The 15968-nt window shown below is 42.5% G+C and overlaps 1 protein-coding gene across 1 annotated transcript in view; it reads right to left on the minus strand.

The window, feature by feature from the left end:
• CDK17 (cyclin dependent kinase 17) overlaps positions 1 to 12397 on the minus strand; it is a 115907-nt gene extending 103510 nt beyond the window's left edge. Inside the window, exon 1 of the mRNA XM_054442307.2 lies at positions 11756 to 12397. The gene's annotated coding sequence lies outside the window, so the exon portion shown is untranslated. The remainder of the gene's footprint in view (positions 1 to 11755) is intronic.
• Positions 12398 to 15968: the final 3571 nt, after the last annotated feature.

A 15968-nucleotide genomic window follows, 5' to 3' on the forward strand; every position in this document is an offset into this window, starting at 1 on the left:
TTCAAAGAAATATCTGATTGGCCCTAAGGAAAGCTTACAGATATGCTTACAAAAGATTATGACCTATTTATTCCTAATGGTCATTAGATTAGAAACAACAATGCACATCTTAGACTATTTAGTCTACTGGTATGTCTATATGTGCCACCTCCACCCCCAAACATACAAGAAGGATGCAACACACACCCATTAATAACGCGAACTCACTGCTACAGTTACGCTCAAATCTGGTGGGAGTAAAGGCATATTAGAAAATCTGGGAAATATGCGAAGTTCAAAAAGCCAGAGATGATTTTCATTCAATTGTCCTTGTGAATCACTGATTTAGACATTCCTTCAACGTGAAGCAATGGATTAAACAATTTTATTACCACTACCAATAGTTCTTATTTTATAAAGAGTTACAGCAAAAACAATCAATGTTTTACATGCTGTGTTGGGCTGTTCTTACATTGCTATAAAGGAATCCCTGAGACTGGATAATTTATAAAGAAAAGAGGTTTAATTGCCTCATGGTTCTGCAAGCTGTACAAGCATAAGGCAAACATCTGCTTGGCATCTGGGGAGGCCTCGGGAAGCTTTTACTCATGGTGCAAAACCAAGTGGGAACAGGCATGTCACATGGCAAGAGCAGGAACAAGAGAGAACAGAGAAGAAGCTACAAACTTTAAAACAACCGGATCTCACATGAACTCACTCAACACCCAGGGGATGGTGCTAAGCCATTCATAAGGGATCTGCCCCATGATCCAAATACCTCCCACCAGGCCTCACTTTTTATTATTATTATTATTATTTTTTTTTTTTTTTGAGACAGGCTCAAGAGAGCCTTCTGCCTCAGCCTCCTGGGTAGCTGGAACTACAGGCATGTGCCATCTCATGCTCAACTAATTTTTTTTTAAATTTTTTTGTAGGCATGGGGTCTCCCTATGTTGCCCAGGCTGGCCTCAAACTCCTAGGCTCCAGTGATCCTCCTCAGTCTGCCTCCCTAAATGCTGGGATTATAGGCATGAGCCACCTTGCCCAGCCAAGAGTTAAAATAATGAGCTTATAGTAATATGGTTATTATAAGTTATTACTGAAGTAGCCTTTATGAAAAGAAAATTGAAAACATATAACCAATTCTAAACTTTATACAATAGAAACCTAAGTTGCAGATCTTTTCCAAAAAATTGTACCTGAAATAAATGTTTCAACCATTTTATAGCTTCTTGGGAAGAAAGGGGATGAGAGCAAAATGGAAATGTAAATGATATCTGGAGAAGGGAGGGATCAACAAAAAAATCCATGCTCACCAACTTATGGGCAAAAATTATTGCAACACACAATACCCCACTGTTTCTGAAATGATAAATGTTGGTTAATAAACCATGATCTCAAAAACTTAATATAAAAAGTGTTTTAAGAAGACTATGTAAGTTGAGGAATTTAAAAAGGCACTGACTCCCACAAATTATGAAAATTCATTTTAAATGTCACACTTCAAACAAGATGTTACCAAGCTATAATCTCGAACTAATATTTAAAATAAATTTATTACTTATAACACACCTACTATAGAAGAGGGTTTTTTTGTTTTTGTTTTTGAGAGGAAGTCTCACTCTGTCACCAGGCTGGAGTGCAGTGGTGTGATCTTGGCTCACTGCAATTTCCACCTCCCAGGTTCAAGCGATTCTCCTGCCTCAGCCTCCTAAGTAGCTGGAATTACAGGCATGTGCCACCACACCCAGCAAATTTCTGTATTTTTAGTAGAGACGGGGTTTCACCATGTTGGCCAGGATGGTCTCGATATCCTGACCTCATAATCCGCCTGCCTCAGCCTCCCAAAGTGCTGGAATTACAGGCGTGAGACAGCGCGCCCGGCCGAAAAGAGGTATAATTTAAAACTCAAATCTTTTTTTTTTTTTTTTTTTTTTTGAGATGGAGTCTCGCTCTGTCGCCCAGGCTGGAGTGCAGTGAGGCGATGTCAGCTTACTGCAACCTCCACTTCCCGGGTTCAAGTGATTCTCCTCCCTCCAGGCACATGCCAACATGCCCGGCTAATTTTTTTGTATTTTTTAGTAGAGACGGGTTTCATCATGTTGACCACGGTGGTCTCGAACTCCTGAGCTCAAGCGATCCACCCACCTAGGCCTCCCAAAGTGCTGGGATTACAGGCATTTTCAAAAAGCCTTGGCCAGGTGCAGTGGCTCACGCCTTTAATCCCAGCACTTTGGGAGGCCTAGGTGGGTGGATCACCTGAGCTCAGGAGTTCAAGACCAGCGTGCCCAACATGGTGAAACACCATCTCTACTAAAAATACAAAGATTAGCCAGACACAATGGCGTGCACCTGTAGTCCCAGCTGCTCAGGAGGCTGAGGCAGGAGAACTGCCTGAACCTGGGAGGTGGAGGTTGCAGTTAGCAGAGATTGCGCCACTGCACTCCAGCCTGGCAAAAAAAAAAAAAGAAAAAAGAAAGAAAAGAAAAAGAAAAAAAAAATCCTTCGAGTTTAAAAGTAGACCACAGAACAGTTTTTATTTAAATTACTGTAATTCCATTTAAAAACAAGGCCGGGTGTGGCGGCTCACACCTGTAATCCCAACACTTTGGGAGGCCAAGATGGGTAGATCACCTGAGCTCAGGAGTTAGAGACCAGCCTGGCCAACACTACTAAAAATACAAAAATTAGCCAGGCATGGTGACACACGCCTATAATCCCAGCTGCTCGGGAGGCTGAGACAGGAGAATTTATTGAACCCGGGAGGTGGAGGTTGTAGTGAGCTGAGATTGCACCACTGCACTCCAACCTAGACAACAGAGGGAGACTCCATCTCAAAAAAATAAAAAGAAAAACAAAGCTTCTAGTCAACTGTATACATAAACTACCACAGCAGCATGAATAACATTAAATGCCTGTTTGATCCTTTGAGTACAATTCTGCACTGCAGTAAGCGCATTTAAGCCAATACTACACAGCTAAAGAGCTAGATTTCATCAAGGATGATTTTGGGGTGGCGGGCTGTTTTGTTTTTGTTTTTCTTTTTTTTTTTTTTGAAACAGAGTCTCACTCTGTCACTCAGGTTGGAGTGCAGTGGTGTGATCTCGGCTCACTACAACTGCCACCTCCTGGGTTCAAGCAATTCTCATGCCTCAGCCTCCCAGGTAGCTGGAATTACAGGCCTGCGCCACCACGCCTGGCTAATTTTTTGTATTTTTAGTAGAGATGGGGTTTCGCCATGTTGCCCAGGCTGGTCTCGAACCCCTGACCTCAAGTGATCTGACCGCCTTGACCTCCCAAAGTGCTGCGATTACAGGCGTGAGCCACCGCGGCAGGCCGGTTTTTTTCGGTTAAACCAAATTTTACTCCTGATATAACGACCAATATTTTTAGACCTTCAGAAATGAGTACTTTCTTTACATATTAACATTATAATTTTTTATTTCCATTTTGTCTAAAAGACAACAATCTTTGAAGGCCACACCCCTTTTCTCTCCATTTTCACTAACAAGTTAGTACAGCTCACATGCAATTAAAAAGTCTCAATAATGCCAAGTTACTGTCCCTCCAAGTTGGCCTACAAACTGCTCTAGATTGCTCTCACACAAATATCACCAAAACTGTATAGCTCCAATATTTGAAACCTTTTACACTTTTTATTATCTACTATATCAAAATGTATTCTTGATTGCTTCTAATCCTACTCTGACCTTAATTTACCAACTCAGTGTTGTTTCTCCTAATTCCATCACTTTATTCAATTTAAGAGTATGATAATATGGGAAGAAATACAGAAATGAAAAAAAACATGGCCTCTCTGGAGCACAAAGCCAGCCAAAAGAGGGAGAGACCTGAAAATAATTAATTACAACATAACATATTAAGTACAACAGTACCTAATACGTAAGTACTATATAGCAGAACCACCATAACTCTGTCAGAATGGAACAAAGATCACGTTGGAGGAAGAGACGTTTGGGCTCAAAAATGAGAATTTCTCTACAAGTGTCATAGCATTGTAATATCAACATACCAGTTTCTTCATCTTTGTATCCTAGCCCCTACCATAGTGTCTAGTACAGAGTAGGCAGGTACTTCAGACATGGATGGATGAATGGACGGCGGTACAGAAAAAAGGATAAAATAAGATACATATATAAACATGAAGAAAGAATATGGTTAGATTAAAATGGGACAAAACTGGAGCCAGTAAATCAGATAAGACATTCCAAAACCCTTACGTAAGAAAGTGACACAGGAAAAAATAAATTTAAAAGATATTTAGGAATTAAAATTAACAGGACTTGGTGTGACTAACTGGACTAAGGGGAAATGAGCATAACAGAAAAGCGTTAAGAAAGAAGCCGCCAAAGTTTTTGGCTTACGTGACTAGGCTGACAGTGGTACCATTCACTGAAATTGGGAACAGAAGTAGGGGATTGGAGTTCAGTTTAGGTAAGGTAGCACTAAGGCAATATCGAGTAGGAAGCTGGAATGCAACTCAGAAAAAGAGGTCTAGATTAGAAATAAAGAGGTGGAGATTATTGCATATGGGTGATGAGAACAAAGCCCTAAATATAGACGAGATTGCCAGGAACACATAAAACCTGGAAAGAAGGCTGTGGACAGAATACTCAGACAACCAACATTGCTGTTATTTTATATGTTACAATATTGCCACATTAAATTATATTGTTACAACCCAAATAATGGCTAATACAATATTGAGGACGTAACAAATGCTTTAAAAATACCAACTGCACACCTGAGTTAATTGAAAAATTAAATTTATTAACTCAAATTGAACCATAAAGGACCACTTCTTAAAACTAATTTAAGGCCAGGTGCGGTGGCTCACACCTGTAATCCCAGCACTTTGGGAAGCCGAGGCGGGTGGATCACGAGGGCAGGAGTTCAAGACCAGCCTGGCCAAGATAGTGAAACCTCATCTCTACTAAAAACTACAAAAATTAGCAGGGCATAGTGGCAGACACCTGTAATTCCACCTACTCGAGAGGCTGAGGCTGGGAGAATCGCCTGAACCCAGGAGGTGGAGGTTGCAGTGAGCCAAGATCGCGCCATTGCACTCCAGCCTGTGAGACTCCGTCTCAAAAAAAAAAAAAAAAAAAACTAATTTAATAGGTCAGACTCAAGGTGCTAAAGTCTGACTAAGGAATCCAATTTTACTTCAGAATCAGTAAAAAATCTGGGCACAGTGGCTCACACCTGTAATTCCAGCACTTTGGGAGGCTGAGGCAGGCAGATTGCTTGAGCCCAGGAGTTCAAGAACAGCTTGGGCAATACGGCAAAACCACGTCTCTACTAAAAACACAAAACTTAGCCAAGACTGATGGCGCTGAACCTGTAGTCCCAGCTATTTGGGAGGCCGAGGTGGGAGGACCACTGGAGCCCCAGAGATCAAGGCTACAAGAAGCCGTGATCACACCACTGCAATCAACCTGGGTGACAGAGTGAGACCCTGTATCTTAACAAACACAAACACACACACACACACTCAATGAAAAGCTTCTTTTTCCGCCAGAAATAACATTACAAGTCAATAATATAAAATACTAAAATCTAAGTTGTTATACTTCAAAAAATGTTTATTCTAAAATAATACTAAAAAATACATATTAACTAATTTAAAGAAAAGCAAGTCTAAATTTGGAGTGATAAGGGCTTCAATGCTGTTACTTGATAGTTTCTCACAAGTATAGACCAGGCGCAGGGACTCACGCCTGTAATCCCAGCACTTTGGGAGGCCAAGGCAGGCAGATCATGAGGTCAGGAGTTCAAGACCAGCCTGGCCAACATGGTGAAACCCTGTCTCCTACTAAAAATACAAAAATTAGCTGGGCGTGGTGGTGCATGCCTGTAATCCCAGCTACTTGGGAGGCTGAGGCAGGAGAATCACTTGAACCCGGGAGGTGGAGGTTGCAGTGAGCCAAGATCACGCCATTGCATTCCAGCCTGGGCAATAGAGTGAGACCCCGTCTCAAAAAAAAAAAAAAAAAAAAAAAATTTCTCACAAGTATTAGTATCAACTTTTACCAACTTTGTTTACATTATTGAATATTAACACATACTAATAACAAACATTACCCATCAATTATAAGAATAGTAGATGAATATGACTTGAGAAGGCCAAAGTTAGTAACTGAAGTAGAATACAATGAAAGAGAAATTATCTTTGGGTCCTTTTCCCTTGTTTACAAACATGTACACAAAATTTAGAGCATTCTTGAACATATTTACACTAACAAATGCATAAAAAGAAACAAAAATGTGTTATTAAAAGGTAGACAAGCACGGGTACAGTGTCTCACACCTGTAATCCCAGCACTTTGGGAGACCGAGGTGCACAGATCACCTGAGGTCAGGAGTTCGAGACCAGCCTGGCCAACATGGTGAAAACCCATCTCTACTAAAAATACAAAAATTAGTTGGACATGGACGCTCACACCACCTGTGGTCCCAGCTACTCCGGAGGCTGAGGCACGAGAATAGCTTGAGATCACCCAACTGCAACACTGCACTCCAGCCTGGGCCAACTGAGTGAGAGACTCCGTCTCAAAAAAAAAAAAAAAAAAAAAAGGGTAGACAAAAAATATTTATTATTTATTTTATTTTTATTATTTATTCAAAAAATCTGTAATTTTTTTTTCCCCCGAGACAGAATCTTGCTCTGTCTCCAGGCTAGAGTGCAATGGTGCAACCTTGGCTCACTGCAACCTCTGCCTCCCATGTTCAAGCAATTCTCCTGCCTCAGCCTCCCGAGTAGCTGGGACTACAGGCATGCACCACCACACCCAGCTAATTTTTGTATTCTTAGTAGAGACGGGGTTTCACCATGTTGGCCAGGCTGGTCTGGAACTCTTGACCTTGTGATCTGCCCAGCTCGGCCTCTCAAAGTGCTGGGATTACAGGCGTGAGCCACCATGCCCGGCCCATATAAATGTTTTAAATTTTTTTAGCATCTTGATTTTTAATTCATTTTGAGCAACATGTCCTACCTTACGTATTTTATATACTGCAATCTTTTAATGTAGTAAAACCAGTTCAATGTACTTTAAATCGTATTTTGATGAGCTTTTCTAATTTCTCATTCACTGTTTATAGAGTGCAGACAGTAACATTGACTTTTTAACATCTCATCCTCATGGAGACAGTGTAGAGTAGTGGTTTGAATGCCTAAACTGGAATGTCAATGTTACCACAGAGGTCGGTCCCTGGAAACAATGACTTAACCTAAGGTCTTTGTTTCTTCATTTGAAAACAGGCAAAATACCTATATGAAGCGCTTATTGTGAGGATTTCACAAAATAATACTTAGCATAGTGCCTACAAGAGGAGGTAATTAATGTTAATTTCTTTCACAAAGTTTATGTTATGGACTGAAGATCTGTGTACCCCCAAAATTCATATGTTGAAGTCCAAACCTCCCAGTGTGATGGCCATTAGAGGTGGGCCTTTGGGAAGTAATTAGATTTAGATTAGGTCCTAAGAGTGAGACCCTCTCATGACGGGATTTGTGCCCTTTTAAGTAGAAAAGAAAAAGATATCCACACCTCTCCCTCCCCTCCCTCCTCCTATCTCTCTCCCACTTCACCTGCAGGCAGGGAGGAAAGGACTTAAGAGTGCCCAGGGAGAAGACAGCTGAGAGGGCAGGTGCTTAGCTGATTTCAGACTTCCAGCCCCGGACCGGTGAGAAAATATGTCTGTGTTTTAAGCCACCTCAATGTATGGTATTTTGTAATAGTAGCCCAAGTAAAATAAGGTGATATCAAAAAATATTTTCAAAAGGAGACTTTGGAGAGCAAGATAATTTTCACCTCATCCCAATATGCCATAGATCTATAAATCTACATCCTCAAACAGTATTCAGTATTGCAGGTTACTGCAGAACACGGTAACATTATTTATTAGATTTACTGGTAGATGTCTATTGATTTTCCATGTTGGCCAACAGGGAGAGGCAGACAGGCTAGGAACAATAAACTACACTGAGGTATATTCAATACACTTCTCTGGCCCTTGGCAATTCCTCTTGCCAGGTCAATATTTTGCAGATATCAAAAGTAACCACCAACTAACTATACTGGAAGCAAAATAATGACAAAGAATCCACTGACGACAATAAAAATTCTTAAAAGCCAGTCTAACTGGTCCTCTCTCCATCAGTTCAAAGAAATTGCCAACACTGTAGATTGAATGCTAGTGAACTACATTAGGTTCGCTATTACAGGCAGTTTTTTTACTTCAAAAATGCTACATAAAGCACATTTTTAAATGCCATAAACCTATTGTTTATCTTCTGCATTTAAAATGCAAAATGCCATTATCACTTTATGAAATATACTTTAAATGCCGATTTCCTATTTAAAAGTTTAGGCAAAAATTATCCATTCAAAATTCAAAAGAACCTAAAACTATTCATCCTTCCCATGTATGAAAACTGAGACAATTTTTTAAACAGGTAAAATTCGCTAGAGAATATAATTTTTACAATATAGCAACAAAGTAATTATCCATCCTGAAAGTCTAAAACAAACAAAACAAACAAACAAACAAAAAATACAAAGAACATCCTGGAAATGTAAATGCCATGTAAAAGAATGCCAGCCCATGACGGTAAAATTTTCTAAAGACTAGGAAACATCAATAAAGATTCAAAATGTAATGTCTTATAAATATTCAGCATTAGTAGACAATAACAAAGAAAATCACAGGGTAAAAATTTTTGTGTTCACAGATAACTGTTATAATATTAAGGGACATCGTCATCTCCACTTTTGAATAGCTACCCCAGTTGCCATTACAGCTTCCATTGTTCAAAATAAAATAGTTGCATTGTTTTTCAGTGAAAGGAAAGAAGGAAAATATTGCTGAAAATAAGGAAAAAAACAAGCCTCGACAAAGCAAACAAAATGATTTTATATGCCATCTAGTTCCACCATAATTGTAGGACTGAACTGGTATCTGAAAACTAAATATATCAACAAACATATACGTTAAAATCTGCGCTTAGTCAACACAGCTATCCTGTGCTACAGGGCAAATAAAATTTAAATTTTCTATTTTTTTTTAAATTAAAGCAATGACTTATTAGAGACTACTGGTATATGAAGCTGCAATACACATAGGGATCAATTCCTCTGATTTCAAGTTTCCTTACTATGTATGTATCTCTTTTTGTTTTTTCATTCTGGTAACCAGAGTACGTATGACAGGCTGCATTATTTCAAATACCTAACACTGAAAGTTACTTTCGGGCCTGAATCTAAGGATGAGAATGATACATTTTATAGAAGCTTCTTTTAGTACAGCAATAGGCAAATTATGATATTAACAAGACTTTAATTCTACATTTACTTTTTTTCTCATTGTAAATGTAATGTGAAACTTGTAAAATACAGGAAAAAAAATGTTTAATCACCAATAAATCCCACCATTCGGAAACCTTGCTACTTTTTGGTAAATTTCCATCTAGTAACACTGAAGGTTCAATTTTCTAATTCGATACTGATAAATATGCAGGAAAAAAATATCAATGTATCCTCAATATGGCCTTTCAATAAATGTACATAAAACAACAATTATTAATTATATGACCTGTTAGTTTCACAAAAGTCTCTAAAATGTTTTAAGTGGTGGGGTGGGGTAAGGAGTCCCATAATTCAGACACTAGTCCTCAAACTGAAATCTCTTCCACAATGTTTATATGTCAACCCTTTAATGGCAGTGAGCAGCAAGCTATGACTGTTCGTACAGTGATATCAATATTAATGTCTCTATATTAAACAGGCTTTGCTTTTATTTTCTTTCCATTTATACTTCAATAGTGTTTTATTTTCACTGTAAAAATAAATAATAACCTATATCTGCATAGTAATTTTACATAAGCTTAAATTCAAAGACTCCCGTTTTTTTTAAGCCAACCATTCAAACTGTTAGTGCTTCTGGCCTATGAGATGGTTTACCAGATGAAGTAACATTCTTTATATTCCAATATTCTCTCTCAAAACATAAAAAAGAATTTAAGGAATAACCCTTAGTCACATTTTCTTTTGTTCCAACCCACTGTTTATGGAAGCGTGCAGATGTTAAGAGTTGCAAAAATTGAAATGACTTCATTAACAAAGCAACATCCCAACGTTTAATGTCAACTCCTCAGACTCATAAAAAAATGAAACAAAACCAATTATATTACCACTAGCAAATTTTTTCCCCTTAAAATTTAGTTTCGTCTTATTTCTAGTTTCAAGGGAAGCTTTGTCTACTCAAGGTATCAAAGGTCTTCAAATCTCATTCATTTTCTTCTGCCCAAGAGTTAAGAAAGCAAGTCTAAAACAGAATAAGCCAGATTTGTTACTGTGATCTTCTCACACAAACGCCTTTTAAAAGAAATCTTTCAACAAAGACTCAAAAAAGAAACAGCAAAGTTTGGGGAAAGAATTGTCTGTCTTTAGGTCAAGCATTTCCTGATAAGTGACTGAAGGTCTGGCTGCCAGGAATACACTTTGCTGACCCTAGGAATGGCCAAGTCTCAAAACAAAATTTGCCTCTTCTGTATCTTGAAAGTGACCTGTTAGGACCTGATATCAATTTGACGAAGAGGTGATAGAACATGACCAACGAGGTGTCTTTGGTGGACATATTCATCTAAAGGAGGCGAGAGCCACAGATTTCAGCTAAATGCTTTTTGCCACTTTTGCAAAAGAAAAGCTAATTGTTAACGGCCATGTGACATTATAGATCCCAGAAAAGGAAAGGGTGGGAGGAAGAGAGAGAAGTTCAAGGCAGTTCAGGGTCAGAACAAGCTCAGGCATCCTGTCATTAACAAACGTTCCCCAAGCTGAAAGCAAAATACTGCTTACCCGAAAAGGAGTGGGTGAAAAGAGGGGGAGAATGAGGGGAAAACCACAGGAGAGTCAATGTGGCAGTGTGGGGGTGACAGGAGGGAGGGAATCTGGAGCTATCCAGCTGAGTTGGAGAGCAAAAGCATCGGGCATAGCATCGGGCACAAAAATGCTGAGAAAAGCAACTGCGACGGAGACGACAGCACTAGGCACCCTCCTCCCCCCATTTTCCCCTCCCCATCGGTTTGCTAGGTTTCCCACCTTCCCTCTACCTCCGCTCTTGACCAACACTCCGGGGTGTGACCCGCCAGCAGGAGGCTGCCCTGATCTTTGTCTCTGCCCGCTCCCCACGCGCGGGCTCCTCCTCCTCCTCCGCGCTCCCCACCCGCGCACAGCCCCGGCGTCTCCAAGGAGCTCCAGGCGCCGCGACCGCCGCCTCCTCGCCCACCTCCCGCGGACCCGCGCCCCTTCCTTCCCCTCCCGGGCAGCGTCGCCCGCGCCTCCAGCTCCACCCCCGCCGAGGGGACCTTTGTGTCTCGGGGGACTTTCTGCCTCTTTCCCCTCCTCCGCCTCGCGGGGAGACCGGCCTCCCCCGCAGACCAAAGCGGCAGCGAGCACCGGAGGCGGTGGCGTCTATATCTGTCGGCGCCTCCCGGGAAGCAGCTCGAAGACACTCACACCCCACCCGAGCCCCGGAAATCCCCGGGCGACCCAGGGTCCTCGCTGGACCGGAGAGGTGACAGGCGCACGCTAGCCCCCCGCACCGCGCCTCCTCGCTCAACTTCCCGACCCGGCCTGAGCCACCCGCGCCCCCAGTAGCCCCCGCCCCCGCCTCTGTCCCACGCAGGCTCCCGGCCCCGCGGCCGACCCGACACCAGGAGAAAGCGCGGCGCGGACGCCTGCCGCCAACTCACCAGCAAGAGCGGGGCCGCGAGTCCCGAGGCGAAGCGAAGAGAGGCGCGGGGGGAAGCTGCTCCGCGGACGCCCGCGGCGACCGGATGCAAGTCCGGGTCTCAGCGGCCGGCAGACGTGAGGCGCCTCCGAGCGCAGGCCTCCTCCGCCACAGCCGCCTTCCGGCTCTCGCCGCGGGTCCGGAGCCTCGGGAGGGGCCGCGGGTGTCTCACGCGTTGCCAAGTCCCCCGGTCAACATGGCTCCCGCGCCGACGAGCCGCGCGGACGGCCCACTAATCCCCTTGGGGGAGCCGGGCGCGAGCGGGGCGAGCGCCGACGGCGGGCTGAGACGGTCTGGCCGGGCGCTGGCTCCTTCTTCTCTGCGGCTCTGCGGCGGCCCGTAGGGAGCTCAGGAGACTGCGGGCGACCGCGTTCGCTCCTTGCGTGTGCGTCGCTTTCACACTCGGCGGCTGCGGATTGACGCCTCCGCCTGTTCCCCGGAGGAGAGCGAGCGCAAGAGAAAAAAGACTTTTATTGAAACGGTCCAACCAGCGGCGGCGGAGAAAAGCAACCGGCCGCGGGAGCTTACCCCACCCCCGCCTGAGCGGCTTGCCGGGGGCAGCGCGACCCCTGCCGGCGGCGGCGGAGGCGGGGGCGGGGCCGGCGGCCGGGGGCGGGGCCTGCAGGGCGGGGCGGGTGTCCCCGGGAAAATCCCCGCTCCGAAGTGCGGGCGTGGGGGGAGCGGCGGAGGGGGCCAGGGGACCCCACCGGAATGAGCGCTTGTCCGCAGCGACTGGGGGAGAAATTATTTGAATAATTCAGCCCCTCCAACATCCCCCTGCCCCTCAACTTCCCGCTGCCAAACCAAAACTCGTGCTTCAGTTATACAAGTAATTATTGTACAAGGTGTCCATGCCACAGTTCTCCACTGGCTTTCTAGAGAGTCCATGTCAAAGGACCCACACCGAAAGATGTTGATGGCTGCAGCTTTTCTCCTTTGTTGTGTGTGGGTACGTGGGTACTAGTGCCGCAGTCTCTCACACACACGGCATCTATTCATTTAAACTACAGTACAGTGTTTTGTGTATATTATCATGTGCCAGGCAATATGCTGAGTCCTCTAAGGACGGAGAGTCTAGCTGGGATGAAAGATGATCAATAACTATCATAAAAATCTGAACGTTATGAGCGGAGAAATACAAGGTGCTATGAAAACAGAAAGGACTACTGTTGCATGGGTTAGGTTTTGTTTTCTTGGGGGAGGCGGGCCGCGAGAGGTTGGCCCAGTTTCTGCAACTGTTTTTACTTTCTCCTTTCCCAGAGGCTAAAAGCTAGTTCAGGAATGAACAGCAGAGTGGCAGTGAAGACAAACTAAAGTAATACTGACCCACTTTTTTCCACTAATAAGGATAAAAGCATAAAGTTAAAACAAACTTAAACCCCTAGAGGGAGATAATGAGAGGATTGAAAGAAGAGAGTAGGGACCGGATGTAGACAACATAAACAAGAAAAAAAAAACCACATAAAAGTCCTGTGAAGTGAGATAAATTTTTTTTCCCATGTTAACACCCGGAAGTAGAAGCTGCATTGAAGTTTCATATCACATTATGTGCTAAGAACTTCGGAGAATTATCTTTTTGGATTTAGGGATGAATCCTTTCCCCTTAAAAATGCTGTATGCTGACATCTTTCTCTTATTTTGTTTGGCAAAGTTAAATGCATCTACAGTTATATCCAACGATCGTACGTGTCAATCAGGCTTTTCCCATGCCTCTAAAATTACCAGGACCCGTAAATTAGCAACAATTATGCTCTACACGTATTTAACACTTGTTTACCAACCAAGAATGCAAATATACATAACAAGCTTTCCGTTAGAACAAGTGCGCTTTGTTTAAAAGCACTGTTAATGAGGCTTCTTGGATTTGTCCAAGTCAAACTTGGAACTTTATAATATAGCAAGACGTAGCATCATTTTCAGAGTTCTTTTTAAGTTACAGAGAAACACTAATATTTATACAAGGCCTATTTATATGAAAGGATTTTCATATACCTGCCTCATCTAAATTAGTACTTTAGTAAATATCAAAAAATCACCAAAAAAGGGAGTCTGTGAAATGGCATTCTGAGTTTCAGCATTAATACTTATACCTTCATATCATTAGATTAAAATTACTCCATGAGAAATAAAAAGATTATTCTGTCTCATCCAAAGCACCGTCTCCTCTTTCTACATCTTTCATTAGCATAACAAAGAATTCGTAATTGGGAGGCTGAGGTGGGAGGATCCATTAAGCCTGGCAGGCGGAGTTTGCAATGAGCTGAGATTGTGCCACTGCACTCCAACCTGGGTGACAGAGTGAGACACCGTCTCAAAAAAAAAAAAAAAAAAAGACGAATTCATAATGAAAACTTAGGTGATTATTTGATTGATTGGTTTGTTATTTCTTTTATTTTTTTAAGACAGAATTTTGCTCTTGTTGCCCAGGCTGGAGTGCAGTTGCGTGGTCTCGGCTGACTACAACATCCGCCTTCCAGGTTCAAGCGATTCTCCTGCCTCAGCCTCCCAAGTAGCTGGGATTACAGGCATCCGCCACCACGCCCGGCTAATTTTTTGCATTTTTAGTAGAGACAGGGTTTCACCCTGTTGGCCAGGCTGGTCTCAAACTCCTGACCTCAGATGATTCACCCTCCTCGGCCTCCCAAAATGCTGGGATTACAGGCGTGAGCCACCGCACCTGGAGGATTTGTTCTTTCAACGAAAAAAAAATTACAGATTGCACAATATTTATTTCATTACTTTTTATTTATTTATTTATTTACTTATTTATTTAAATGAGATGGAGTTTCACTATGCCGACAGCCCAGGCTGGTATTAAACTCCTGACATCAAACAATCCTCCAACCTCGGCCTCCCAAAGTGCTGAGACTACAAACAGGAGCCACCACCCCTGGCCTATTTATTTATCTATTTATTTATTTATTTTTAGAGGGAGTCTTGCTCTGTCACCCAGGCTGGAGTGCAGTGGCACCATCTCAGCTCACTGCAATCTCCATCTCCCAGTATCAAGCAATTCTCCTGCCTCAGCCTACTGAGTAGCTGAGATTACAGGTGCCCATCACCACGCCCGGCTAATTTTTGTATTTTTAGTAGAGGCAGGGTTTGGACATGTTGACCAGGCTGGTCTCGAACTCATGAGCTCTAGTGATCCAAAGTGCTGGGTGAGCCACAGCACCCAGCCCCCTGGCCTGTTTAATTACTTTTCTAAACTGATTTAAAATTTGGCCAGGCGCGGTAGCTCACACTGGTAATCCCAGCACTTTGGGAGATCGGGGCAGGTGGATCACTTGAGCTCATGAGTTCAAGACCAGGTTGGCCAAAATAACAAAACCCCATCTCTACTAAAAATACAAAAATTACCCAGGCGTGGTGGCAGGAGCCTGTAATCCTAGCTACCCAGGAGGCTGAGACAGGAGAATCGCTTGAACCCAGGAAGTGGAGGTTGTAGTGAGCTGAGATCACACCACTGCACTCCAGCTTCGGCGACAGAGCAAGACTCTGTCTGAAAAAAAAAAAAATTATATGTAATATTGTGAGCATGTTAGTTGTTTTTTCCGTAGGTTGTAATATAGGCTTTTTTTTTTTTTACCTTGTAAAACTATGTTAAATTATAAAATTATTTACTTAGAATATTTCCCTAACTGTGATTAATAGATATTCCATAGTGCTTAGTGGAGGAGAAAGATTGAGGAAGAATTCCAAGATCAAATCCACTTGAGGAATACCACATACTTTATCTCCCTTTTGGAAATTCACAATATACATTTACATATTTAAGGTTCTTAGAAGTTCTGAGATTGAAAAATAATTTTATTTCAAGTGAAACAAGTATATCCCAAAATGTTTTCACCATAGAATAGCTATATCATGCGACATATATAAAAATATTGAGGGGAGAAAATTTTGAAGGTCATTGAACTTTGTACAAAGAGAGTTAAATGTGGTAAGTCCAGAAAATCTTTGCTGGGATTCACATTCTGAAAATGACACTATCTGGGAAACAAATATGAAACTTTCAGATAAGATACAAACAAGAAACACTTAAGCTGGTTTTCAATTGCTCTACAACAGTGGTTCTCAGCAGTGTTACCTGGGAATTTCTTAGAAATGCAAATTCTCAGTTCCCACTCCAGACCAACTGAATCAGAAACTCTAGGGTGGGGCCCAGCAAACTG

The sequence above is a fragment of the Pongo pygmaeus genome, chromosome 10, assembly GCF_028885625.2.
Source record: "Pongo pygmaeus isolate AG05252 chromosome 10, NHGRI_mPonPyg2-v2.0_pri, whole genome shotgun sequence".
NCBI classification, from domain to species: domain Eukaryota; kingdom Metazoa; phylum Chordata; class Mammalia; order Primates; family Hominidae; genus Pongo; species Pongo pygmaeus.